Below are 12,570 nucleotides of genomic sequence, written 5' to 3'. Positions count from 1 at the left end.
AATCATCATTCATTCTTTCCTCTTCAAATATGATTTGTTGATTCATGGATCTTTCTGATTGTTTCCTTGTACTCTTATTCCTTACAAAAAGTTTCCAATCAGAATCATATACACAAATTCCTTCTTGTGTAAGGTCTATCCTTTGAATGTTTTAAAAAGGAAGTAAAATGAACCCGTGAAGCAGATGGAGTTATGTAAATTAGTGTGGACAATTTTAAGCCGAAGAATGGTGGACATTTACTTGCAGAAAAGAATCATTATGCCGATAATGGGATTGTTGCGAGGACATTAAATCAAAGGCGGAAATCTGTATACATGATATGTTGCAAGTATGAAATTTTGGCGTGAATTAGAGTAATTAGCAAACCGAATGAGGTAAATTAACTAGAGAAACAAGAAAGTAAAGCTGCATGTATCAGATGAGGCAAATGATCGATTGGATAATGAAAGTGAATGAAGAAATCTTAATAATAACCAGATAATCAATTAAAATATTGTAAAAATGAAGCATACCTCCATCATGTGGGAGATATTTGTCATGAAGATTCAAGATCGAAGAAATGCTAGATACGAATAATCTTTAAGTGTGTTCATTAAGGGATGGTTGGGCTTTCCCACTCAAGTAAGTGAGTTATGGTAAAATTGATGCTTATAACTGGGCCAGCAAAGAAGGTTCAATATGGAAAAATATAAGGGGAGATGAAGGTATGATGGTTTGACTGCAACAATTTTTAAGATGTGATGCTTTAAAACCAAATGAATTCATTCGCAAGATTATACGAGTGTTGGTTGAGACCATGTGTTGGTTATCAGAAGTTGAACAATTTAACTAATAAGAACAAGTGTATGTTCTCAAGAATGGATAAATTGTTAATTAGAAAGCTTGAATTGAAATACGAACTAAATGAATTTGTAATTTGTAATTGTACTCAGTAGTGATATTCTGTTATAATCAGAAAATATGAGAAAAAGGTATGGTATAATAAGAATTATTCGCTATAATCTTAAGCTAAACGAGAGATATGGGCTGTACTGATTAATATTACATGAGGTGGTGAAATGGTGAGTTTAGAAAGTGGTAGTGGATTGGTATATGTGAGGATTGATTGTTGGTTGTTTGATTGATTATTGGTGTCGGCTTGAGTCCAACTGGTAGTCAATAATAAAAAGGAGATGCTCCCCAAATTTTCAGAAAATACCCTACTTCTAAAGATAGAAAGTATACTTCCGTGTGTTATTGATATTCATGTTATTACTCCAAACAATTATGATCTCGGTCCTTGAAAGAGGTTGTTACAGTCAATTCGACTATATATAATTGGTCTTTGATTTTATTTAGCTAGTCATCATTTGGCGCAATTGATCAATTAAATGAGTTATTTGGTTAATTTTACCAATTAATGGCCAGTTAGATGGAAATCGACTCCAATTAGATTAAGTCAAATTCTAATGTGACTTCCAAATCCGAAATCAAAGCAATGAGAAATTTGGAGGAGGTATGGACACCGGTAAAATTCAGGAGTTGTTACAAGTGCATGAGGCTTTACTTGGATGAATATGCCTTTGTAATAGACAAAAGAAATAAAAAGTTATTTGCTCGAACAAGTGGGAAAAATGTTTTCAAGAACTAAAGATTGAAGATAGAGCAAAGAGAAGGAATGAAGGAAAGGAAGAAAGAAGGCGGAATAAATAAAAGGTTAATAACTGCACCAATACGGATTTTATTAGACAATCAAAGAGATTTTAGCATCTGCAATAAAGTTTATTAAAAGACGTCGTGTTTCTAAATTGTTTTGACAATCATACAATAAATGATCTACCAAGTATTTCTGTTTTGGATAAAGTATGAGATACAATTTTATTTCAGTTCTGATTAATGTTAATACTTAAGTTGTTGTTAAATATCGAAGGTGGTATTAATATAGATGATTGATGATTACTTCAGAATGGGATGTTGTGAGAATCAAAGTTCGTATTGATATCTAATTTGATATAACATCAAAATGAGTATTAATGTCAAGAGTTCAGTGTTGAATAAGCTATGAGAATGAAGAACGGAAATAGGAAAGAAAGTGGAATCAAAAGGATGATAAGGAAACTTTATAAGATACCAGGATGTAGGTAAGATATGGGTATTATGTGGAACAGGAGTAAAGTGAAGACATTGAAGAAAAAATTTGTAAATTGAGATATGGAATGCATCTCAGAAGTACAATTAAATACCGAGGGCTAAAAGAAAATTTCCAATGACCAGACGTGAAGAGAAAATGGGGGGAAACACAAGTAAATAAATATTACACCTACCCAAGAATTTAGGCGGGACATCAAAGGGTAGATGGATACATTTTGCCAGGAGACGTCGTAGTGAAGTCACCTGAGAACTGAAGGTGAGGAAAGCGTTAATTGCATTATTATTGATAGGTTATTCACACCTAATCATTCTCGTGTATTAATAAAAAGTTTGTCCAATAAGTGGGTTAGTTGCTGCTTGAAGAAATGGTGATACGTCATTTGATCCATAAACAGATTGTAGATGATCAATATTGTGTGATTTGGGATTTGAAAGGAGTATCCAGAATACGATGAATTTTGTCAAAATAGAATAATATATACCACTCCTAGATGAACTGGCATTAAGTAAGACGGAACTAAAAGGTAGGAATTTGGTTAAACATTGATAACTCAAGCGTTTCAAGCTACTCTGAAGGTATGATACGAGATATAGATGTCAAAGAAGACTTTCTGATAGTATGGCATGAAGAAAGAATAAACGTTATATGTGGCTAGACGTCAAGGAAAGCATTGTAGTCAGTTTCGTATGAAAACTTCTTATAACCAAAATAAATGATAATATGGGTTAAAAATATGCCAGTTGCCTCCAGGTTGGTGTACTTTTTTCAAAACAGTAATAGATCTTCATTCGATAAATATACTCGATTATGATTCAAGGAAAATAAGTCATGGTGATAAGTTTGTGCGTCAGTCATATCCAGTCAAGACTTTCTCGTTCATTCTTAAGTCTAAAGTAATTTCGAAAATGTTAGAAATCGAATACGCCATGGTTTCAGTATCGCAGATGAACAAGAAGATTAAGGAAACGATTAAAGAGCCTCGAATGTGATTGGAAGCGATTATGAACTAAGTTAATTGAATAGCGAAACATGTAGGAATGGGGTTCAATAACCAGTAGCTTTTGCAAACGTTCATGAGCACGAATTACTAGAATTACAAAGAAAGGATAATTAGTAAGCATTATGCTGGTCCTTTTGAGACAGTAAAATAGTCAGGATAAGTGTAAGTAAGTTGGCTTCACCGCCACACGTTAAGCAGATTCGTAGGGTATTTATATGTGTATACTCAGGAAGAGAAATTTAGCTCCATTATATATAAAATGGAGACTTGAGTTGAGTTATATGAGCAATAGATAGAATATGAAGTCAGCGAGAGGCAGTTAAGTAATGAGTGATGCTGCGAGTAAAAGATTATGAAAGATTGTAAGGTTGAGGGATCAACCTAAAAAAAATGGAAGTGAGATACTAGAATGTATCGTTATCTGATCCTTATTATGATTCTGAGGACAGAATCCTTTTAAGGGGGGAAGGATGTAATATCCGGGATATCGCGTGTAATTATTTTTATTAATAAATGATTTTTATGTGATTATTATGTGATTCTTGGTGAATTATATGACGATTGGTGTTGTTATGTGGATGTTGATATGTGGTAAAGTATAAATGTGTTAATTTTATTATGTCCAGAATAAAATACAAATAATTAAGGTATTTTTTTGGTAATTTTTGGAGTATTATATGATTTTATATTGATTTATGAATTTATTAATTATTTTCTGAATAATTACAAAATTATTTTATAAAGCCGGGAATCGTCCAACCTCAACCGTTTTTACGTTTTTACAACCCGAAACTCTTCCGAAAACTCCTTCCTAAACTAATCTGGTAATTCCGGACATTTTCCGTGTTTTAACTTTTTCAATCCGGATTACGGTTTGGCCCGTACGCGGCCCGGCGCAAGATTTTCGGCACGATAATCATTTCGGTGAATCAACAAAACCCGTATTCTCGAAAGACGGGATATTATTATATTATTTACGTATAAAGTATTTTATAAAAATCCCGGTTTGGATAATTATCTAATACGGGTACCAAATTAGATCGTTTTTACAGTTACTTAGCGGCTAAATAACTAATTTAACGATCCAAAATGATCCAACAAGAACCAATATTCCATAAATATATATATCCCTTTTATTATTTCATTTTATTCGTATAATCAAAATCGATCAGTAAAATAGAGAATTTACAGAGAAAAACCCTAAAAACGTTGCGTTCTTGAGAATCAAACGCACGAACGAGGGCGTTATCGAACTCCGATTCGGGCGTGCCATATATCAAATCGAAGCTCTCGAAAAGTAATTTCATAATCAATCATCCGTTTTTATGTAGGAATTAAGGTATTTTTCTTATTTATTTGTTTTAATTCGAATTAATTAAAGATTAAATTATGAAAATTTGTTCTTGATGTTGTTGATATGATTTGATGATTCCATCGTGTAGATGATATTTTTCTGGTCAATTTGGTATATTATATGTAAAAAATAGAGTTCAATAACATATAGAAATTGATGTTTAATTCTGGAAAATCAAAATTTGGGTTCTTGGTATGAATGTTCTTAATTAAGATTTAGGGATTTCTTTGTTAAGGGTTATTCTTTAAAATTGATCATGCCATATTATAGATCGTGAGAAGACGATTTTGTTGATGTATATGTAATTGACAAACGATAGCCAGAAGAAGATGATCGAAAAATCGATCGTGGCGGCAGCGGAAATTTCAGATGGATTTTCCGTTCGATTGGCTATTTGTTTGATCGTTTTAAGTCTGCAGATGAGTTCCTGATGGCAAACAGATCATGTCCTGTTAATTTCGCATATTTCTAGGTGAGGTTACAGTTGGCCGGAAAAGCTCCAGTCGCCGTTAATGGCGACTGGCGGGCAGCGGTCGTCGGGGACGACGATAGGAGGGAAACTTCAGTTTGGCCCCTGAAGTTGTCCCTGATTTGCAAATCTATTATTCTGGTTTTTAAATTTTACAAAACTCATAATCCTGTTTTGTTAATTTCAAAAATTGTATTTCCCTTTTATAATTATTTTCAAAAATTGATTTTAATTATTTTAAAAATTCCAAAATTCATTATTTATTTTCTGAAAATTATTTTAAATTCAAAAATAAATCTCAATTATCTAATTATTTAATTTTAGGTAATAATTAATTATTTAATTAGTCAATTAATTTAAATATTAATTGATTAATTAATTTAATTAGTTATTAATTAATTTTAATTGATTTAATAATTAGATTTAATTATTTAGAATTGATTTAAAAATCCTGAAAAATAGTTTCGAGCTTTAAAATATTATTTAAAATTATTTTCAAGGCTCGATAATTATTATAAAGTTATTTTAAAGTCAGATTCGGGTGTTCGAACCCTATTATTTAATTATAAATTGATTCAGAGTCCCGTTTTAATTCCGAAAAATGTTCAAAAATTCGTAATAAATACTTGGAAAATCATTTTGACCCCGAATCTTCTTTGAAAAATTATTTTGATCGAATATCTTGCATGCTATGTGCTACGTGCTATCTGATTGTTGTGTTATATGCCTATGTACTTATTGTTTGACTGTTTAAGTCATAACTTTCAATCCGTAAATCGGATTTGGATGAAACGAAGGGTAGATAAAAGTTTATGACGTCTATGTGACGATTGGAATAATATGAGATTAAATATTGAAAGATACTTGTGATGCCTAGCAGAATAAATGAGGCATAGAAAGAAAGCCAATGATCAGTATATAGAACTGAAGTGTAGAAAGAGAAGACGAGTGATTGATAAATAGAAGCAAGGCATAAAAAGAGAAGAAAAATGGTTGATGAGTAAAACTGTTAGATGAATACAAGTAAAGTGGAAATCATATGTGATAAGGCAAGTACTTCTGAACCTTTTTCAAGATATATTGAAAATATTTTCGATCTGTTTCATAATATGTCGCTATTATTCAAAATAACTCATGTTTTATACTGCAAGCACTTTAAACTATTTAACCTTGAACCCTGATTCTTATTGATCTTGAGCTATAAGCCTTATTCTTCATAAACCAATGATTGTTGAATTCCCAGATACGAGCCCTACACATACGATACTACTCCACAAATACATATTTACCACATACTGATTCTGATATTGAGTTTCTTAACATACCAACCCTTATTCCTTGTTTAACAGAAGACCAATTCTTGGAACCCTTGAACCCTTGGTCTTCTACTTTCTGAATATTTTCTTGATTGAAAGCCAATCTTTTCAAATTCCCTGTTATTCCTTCATGGTGTTATGAATCACCCTATGCTTTAATATAAATGTTGTTTTTGATTCAGCTTATTGGTTTATATTGGTTATCATATTGAATTGTTTTAGAATTGGATGGTTTTATAAATATGGACCAGATTTGTGGTCAGACCAGATTCATGGTCCGACCAGATTCGTGGTCATAATAGGCCAATGTGTTCCTTGGATCCAGTATATAGAGCAAAGCTGGGAGCCTTACTCGGGGTTAGTGTGTGACTGATCAGCAGCCTAACCTTGGTTTTTAAAATGAAAAGTGAATATCCAATTCTTATCATTGCTTATTCAGAAACTTAATTCTTCTGAATCATTTCAGTTGGTAATTGTTTAACCTCAGTTATTGCTATTATGACTTGCTGAGCTAGTTAGCTCACTCTTGCAAATCTTTTTATATTTTCAACAGTTGAAAAAGAAATTGTTGGTAACGAGGATTCCCAATCCAGTATACGAGCTAGGATTTCAGGTTAAGTCGGATCGAGCTAGCAAGAGCTTTATATTGTAGATGAGTTATGCAAGATTGTAAGAGCGATATCATTATCAGTGGTAAGTTGAACTAGTTGGGATTTGGTATGATGTAATAAAAGATAAGGTCGTGGCTTGTTTTCATACTTGAACCTGTTGCGATCCATGGTTGTGAAAAGAAGGGTCAGGGCATATAATATTTTGTATATATATTTATATATTGTGTGTGTGTGTATTGTGAGCCCCAAACTTCTGACCCGGGTTTGGAGGGCGTTACACATCTTGTCTCTCCTATTCATGACAAAGCTACATATAATGTTGAAGAACAAGCTGCAAGTTCTGAAATAGATATTCACAATCTGAATATACCAACTGTTCTTTATCTGGAAGCTCCAACACTAGCAGCTCAGCCATCTATAGTTAATTCTCCAATCTTAAATGCTGAGATACCATCCACACCAACAACACCAATTCTGGAGATAAATTCTGATGCTCGGAATTTAGATGAGGTTGTTCCAGAATCTCCAGTTGCCTCATACACTCTAGTGTTGTCAGAGAATAATGAGTCTTCCTCAAGTTCTGAAGACAGTGTTTCTGTTGATACTCCAGCTCCCATTCTAGGAAAAGAGGCACTAATTGAGAAGTTTGTTGAGCAAGCTGCTCCTATTCCTTGGGAAGATACTCACAGAGGTGTGGAGTGGATTAAGAAGTGGAATGAAAATGATTTCTTTCCAAGCTCCAAAGTACTGACAGACCACATTGCTAAGGCTGATGAGCTGATAACAAGTTCTGATTTTAAGACTCAACTCAAAGTCACGGCTCTAAGTGTCAAGACTATTCAAGGTGAACACTCTACAACTCATGAAAAGGTTGACAAACTTCTTGAAAAGGATGAAAAGCTGGATATGGAGATCAGGCTTGATAAAAAGAGGTTTATTAGACCTATTTCTGAAAAAGTTGAAGCAATTGAGGAGATTCAAGAGAAGCAACATGCCCAAATTACTGAGGTCTTGTAGAATCAAGCTTCTCAAAAAGCTCAATTGGATAAAATCCAATCTTCAGTTGAACTTCTTCTCTCTCTCCTACTACCCGATGATGCCAAAAAGGGGGAGAAGGTAGTTAAGTCCAAATGCTCATGTACTCTAATACTCAAGAAGAAGGATGACAAAGGTGATGACCAGGGAAACTATGATAAGAGTAGAGGTCATGGAAAAGATCAAGGTCAAGGGCAGAGCAACAAGTTTTCTTCAAGGAAACTAATTACTGATGCAAGCAAATCTTCTACTCAAAAGAAGAAAAGTTCTGAAGATGCTCAAACTCAAAATCTGATAGCAAGTGCTGATATTCAAAATCTGATATCAAGTTCTGATAAAAAAAGTCTAATGACAAAGTATGATGTTCTGATACAAGGTGGAAGTCAAGACTCTCAGAAGGTTTTGCAAACTCTGAAGCTAAAAGGGAAGAAGACTACAGTCTACTACAAGGATCTCAAGATTCAGACACTTGATGAAGAGATTGCTAGAAGATTATTTCTGAAGCATAATCCTGGAATGGATTTAGACAATCTCAAGGAGGAAGAAGCTAGATTTACAGCTGAAAAGACAAATCTAAAGCCAAAAGCTTATGTTACAAAGAAACCTCTAACGCCTAAGGAAAAAGGCATTATGATCAAGGAGAAATCAAATAATGAGGCATCAAAGCCCAAAATAAGATCACAGATTGAGATTGATCCCAAAGATAAAGGAAAGGGAAAAGTTGATGAACCAATAAAGCCACAGAAGATGAAAATTCCTCAAATCCTGATGAAACCTGTGTGCAAACTGGTTCAAGTTCATGATGATACTCTTATTGAAGATGAAGATGTTCAAACTCTGAAAAGAAGGAAGATTACTGAAGAATCCAAGACAACCTCTGACAAAGCTCAAGTTGTTCAGAGTGAAGAACTGCAAGCTACAATAGAAATAGCAAGTTCTGATAAAGTCATCAAGACATCAATCTCTGACAGAGCTCAAGTTGATTTAGACAAGATGAAAGTAGCTGACAAAAAGAAACTTCTATGGAAAAATTGCAAACCATCAGATCCAAAGAAAAGCCAATTGCTGTCTGATTTCATGACTATTGTGTTAAATGCTAGAGAACCAAGAAACAGGGCTGGACTAGGTTCTGATGAAGCTAAGATCAAGACAGGAGTTGAAGTTGCTACTAAAGATCCATTTTTGCTAACTGACAAACCTCTTGAAGATGTTACACAGAAACACCTTGATAAGGTTATCTTTCTTCAAGTGGTACTGGATGCTCATGACAAGCACAATGTCAAGGAAAATCTGATTCTATTTCTTGAAGATGGAAGGGCATATCAGATGTCAGAATCAGATGTGCTAAAAAATCTTTGAAAGAACTTCAATTCTTGCGTTACCTTTTAGTGGTAAAGTCTGATATTACCAGGAGATGATCAACTTTCATAATGAAGACCATAAGAGATAAAGCTAGAATTTTTGGTTCAAGGGTTACAGATTTCATTCCTAATATTATTGAAGATGATGGAAGTGAAATTCCAATGAAGAAGGATTCTACTAAGCTTGATGTGATCTTGAAAGAGAAATATCTATGCTACAATGAAGATTATTCTCATCCAAGGGTAATAAGACTAGATGATGGTTTAAAAAGAAGCCATATTTCTGTACTAAGGACTGCAATCTACCAGATTGGAAGTCAAGATGAAGATTTGAAGCAAGTCAAGACTATGCTATCTCAAGTCCTGAGGATTAAAGAAGAAAAGTTGATATCAAACTTTGTCAAGAATCACTTTGGATTCAGATTGACTCAGTGAGATTGGTAAAAGCTACAAGGACTGTAAGTTGTAGTTAGTTATCTAGGTAAACTCTTATTGCATTTGTACTTAAATGTTTTTGACATCATCAAATCTATTAAATTGTATATTTTGTATAATTTACAAGCTGGGGAGATTGTTAGATATATTTGAGATGTCATGTCTAATATGATTTGTGTTTAGTTTTCAAAACTTAACAACAGGACAAATCAGGACTTACTGAAATCAGGACTTACTGAAAGTCAGAACTTAATATCAGAACTTAAGGTCATATCAGAACTTAAGTGCGGGAAGACTTTTAGTTAAGGAATGAAGCTAATTTACAGGAGAAGATCGAGACTAAAACAAAAGAAGATATGCATGGAAAGAGTTAGAAGACTAGAAGACTTGTAGAAGATATCTGATTGATATATTTTAGGAGACAGAATTGTATTCAATATCAATTAGAATATATCTTGTAACTGTGAACTATATAAACACAGCTTAGGGTTTACACTATATGTGTTATCATTATCGAGAAGATTATATATTATAACCTAGCAGCTCTTAGTGGTTTTTGTTCATCACTGAGAGAGAACAGCAGGTCATATTATAACAGAGTTTATTGAATATACTTGATCTTTTTACATACTTGTGTTAAATCGATTTGATTGTATAAACACTGTATTCAACCCCCTTCTACAGTGTTGTGTGACTTAACATATTGGTTGTGCTTATTCCTCTTATATGCATAACTAACATATAAGATAGCGTGTTAATCTTTATTGAAGCAAAAGTGAATATAGAGATTTAGAACTTGCCATGCTAGCATAGGTTCATGTATTTGTTATGCATGATTCGTAGGTAATTTTAACCATCTTACTTGCCCTATGTAATCATGATAGATAACTTGCGTATTAAACCTTTATGTTGTCAAATTCTATAGATATATAAGGTCTCAACATAATTGGTGTCTATTCAGCTTCTATCTCTTTTGTGGATATCTGGTAGTAGGGTATTCGTATAACGAAAGTTGGCATTTACTAGTTTCGTGTTTTCTAGATTAGTGTCATCACCATTGCATGCTAAGGTTAAGAACAATGACTTTGAATGAAGTAGTAATGAAGTTAGAATCCCATGTTTGTCTCATATAAGTAATTCAACCTCAATTCTCTTAGTTAATGCTATTTAGTATAATCTCTTAGTTTAATCAAAACTCAATTTGTTATTTGTCTTAGCATTAAGCGATAACCATACATTGTTGCATAGGTGCATAAATTGAACTTAACCTAAACCAGTCTCTGTGGGAATGAATATGATTTATATCTTATACTACTTGCGAATGCGTATACTTGCGTGAATTTTAACGCGTGTTTTTGCCCTTACAAGTTTTTGGCACCGCTTTCGGGGACTCGGTGTTAATTTTTAGTTCATGTGCTTGTCATCAGTGGTCATTAAAGTTCACTGACTCAGATTTTTTTTCTCTTTTACGGTTTACTTGTTTGTGTTTCAAGTACTCATTATAATGGCGATCCAGCAACACGAACGAAAGCCTTGATGGATTTTTCTCAACCCAAGATCAATGACATTCAATCTAGCATTGGCAGGCCAGCTATCACAGCTAATACCTTTGAGATCAAGCCTGGCATAATTCAGATGGTATAGAATTCAGTCCAGTTTGGGGGTTCTCTAACATAAGATCCTAACATGCACATCAGGGCTTTCATAGAGATCTGCGACACCTTCAGGTTCAATGGTGTGTCCGAGGATGCGGTGAAACTGAGACTGTTCCCATTCTCTCTGAGGGACAAGGCTAAGAGCTTGTTACACTCTCTACTAGCTGGTTCGATTGCTACTTGGGAAGATCTTGCTCAGAAGTTTCTCACTAAATTCTTCCCTATGGCGAAGACAGCTTCAATCAAAAACGCTATTACTCAATTTACGCACCAAATGGGAGAAACTCTATGTGAAGCTTGAGAGTGCTACAAGGAGATGCTTAGAGAGTGTCCTCATAATGGAATGCGTGATTGGATGATCATCAATTGTTTCTATAACAGGTTGAAAGCATAGTCAAGACCCATGCTCGACGCAGCATCAGGTGGAGCATTATGGGCAAAGTGCTATGAGGAATCTTATGATCTAATTGAATTGATGACTGCTAATGAATATCAGTATCCAACCCAGAGATTTCCACAGGGAAAGGTAGTAGGAGTTCTTGAAGTGGATACAGCTACGGCTATCACTGCTCAATTAAAGGAGTTGTCTTTGAAGATCGATTTTCTGGCTAACTATGGTGTTAAGCAGATAACCAGTGTTTGTGAGCTGTGTGTAGGTCCGCATGCGATGGAGCAATGCGCTATATCTAGTGACTCAACTCAGTTTATGAGCAACTTTCAGAGATTGCAGCAGCCAGTTCCTGTCACTTATCATCCTGACAACTGGAATCATCCTAACGTCAGTTGGAGCAACAATCAGAATGTAATGCAACAGCCATTCCAGCGGTTTGGAAAAAAGCAATTTAATTCTCTTGGTTTTCAACAACAATTTGCACCTAGACAACAACTCCAACTTCAATAACAAATTCATGATACAGGTCAATCTTCGAATGAAAATCCTAAATCGGAGGAGTTGAGGCTTATGTGAAAAAACCAGGCTCTTATATGCCAAAACTAGGTTGTTTCTATCAAGACTCTGGAGAACCAAATAGGGCAAATTGCTAACGTCTTATTGAATCGACCACCAAGAGCACTTCCTAGTGCTATAGAAGCCAATCAGGCAAGAGGGAAGTTGAAGAACAGGTGAACGCCATCACCTTGAGGTCTGGAAAGGTCGCAAGGCCCCAGATTCAGCAAGACGAACATCATAAAAGATTTCAAGT

The 12,570-nt window shown here is 34.3% G+C and overlaps 1 non-coding gene across 1 annotated transcript; it reads right to left on the bottom strand.

The window, feature by feature from the left end:
* Positions 1–11,608: 11,608 nt before the first annotated feature.
* LOC141681078 (small nucleolar RNA R71) lies at positions 11,609–11,713 on the bottom strand. Its single transcript, XR_012558520.1, has one exon. It is a non-coding gene; the product is annotated as a small nucleolar RNA R71 (small nucleolar RNA).
* Positions 11,714–12,570: the final 857 nt, after the last annotated feature.

Source organism: Apium graveolens, chromosome 8 (genome assembly GCF_009905375.1).
Source record: "Apium graveolens cultivar Ventura chromosome 8, ASM990537v1, whole genome shotgun sequence".
Taxonomy (NCBI): Eukaryota; Viridiplantae; Streptophyta; class Magnoliopsida; order Apiales; family Apiaceae; genus Apium; species Apium graveolens.
The sequence above is the reverse complement of the archived record's forward strand: the minus strand, read 5'-3'. Positions and strand labels throughout refer to the sequence as shown.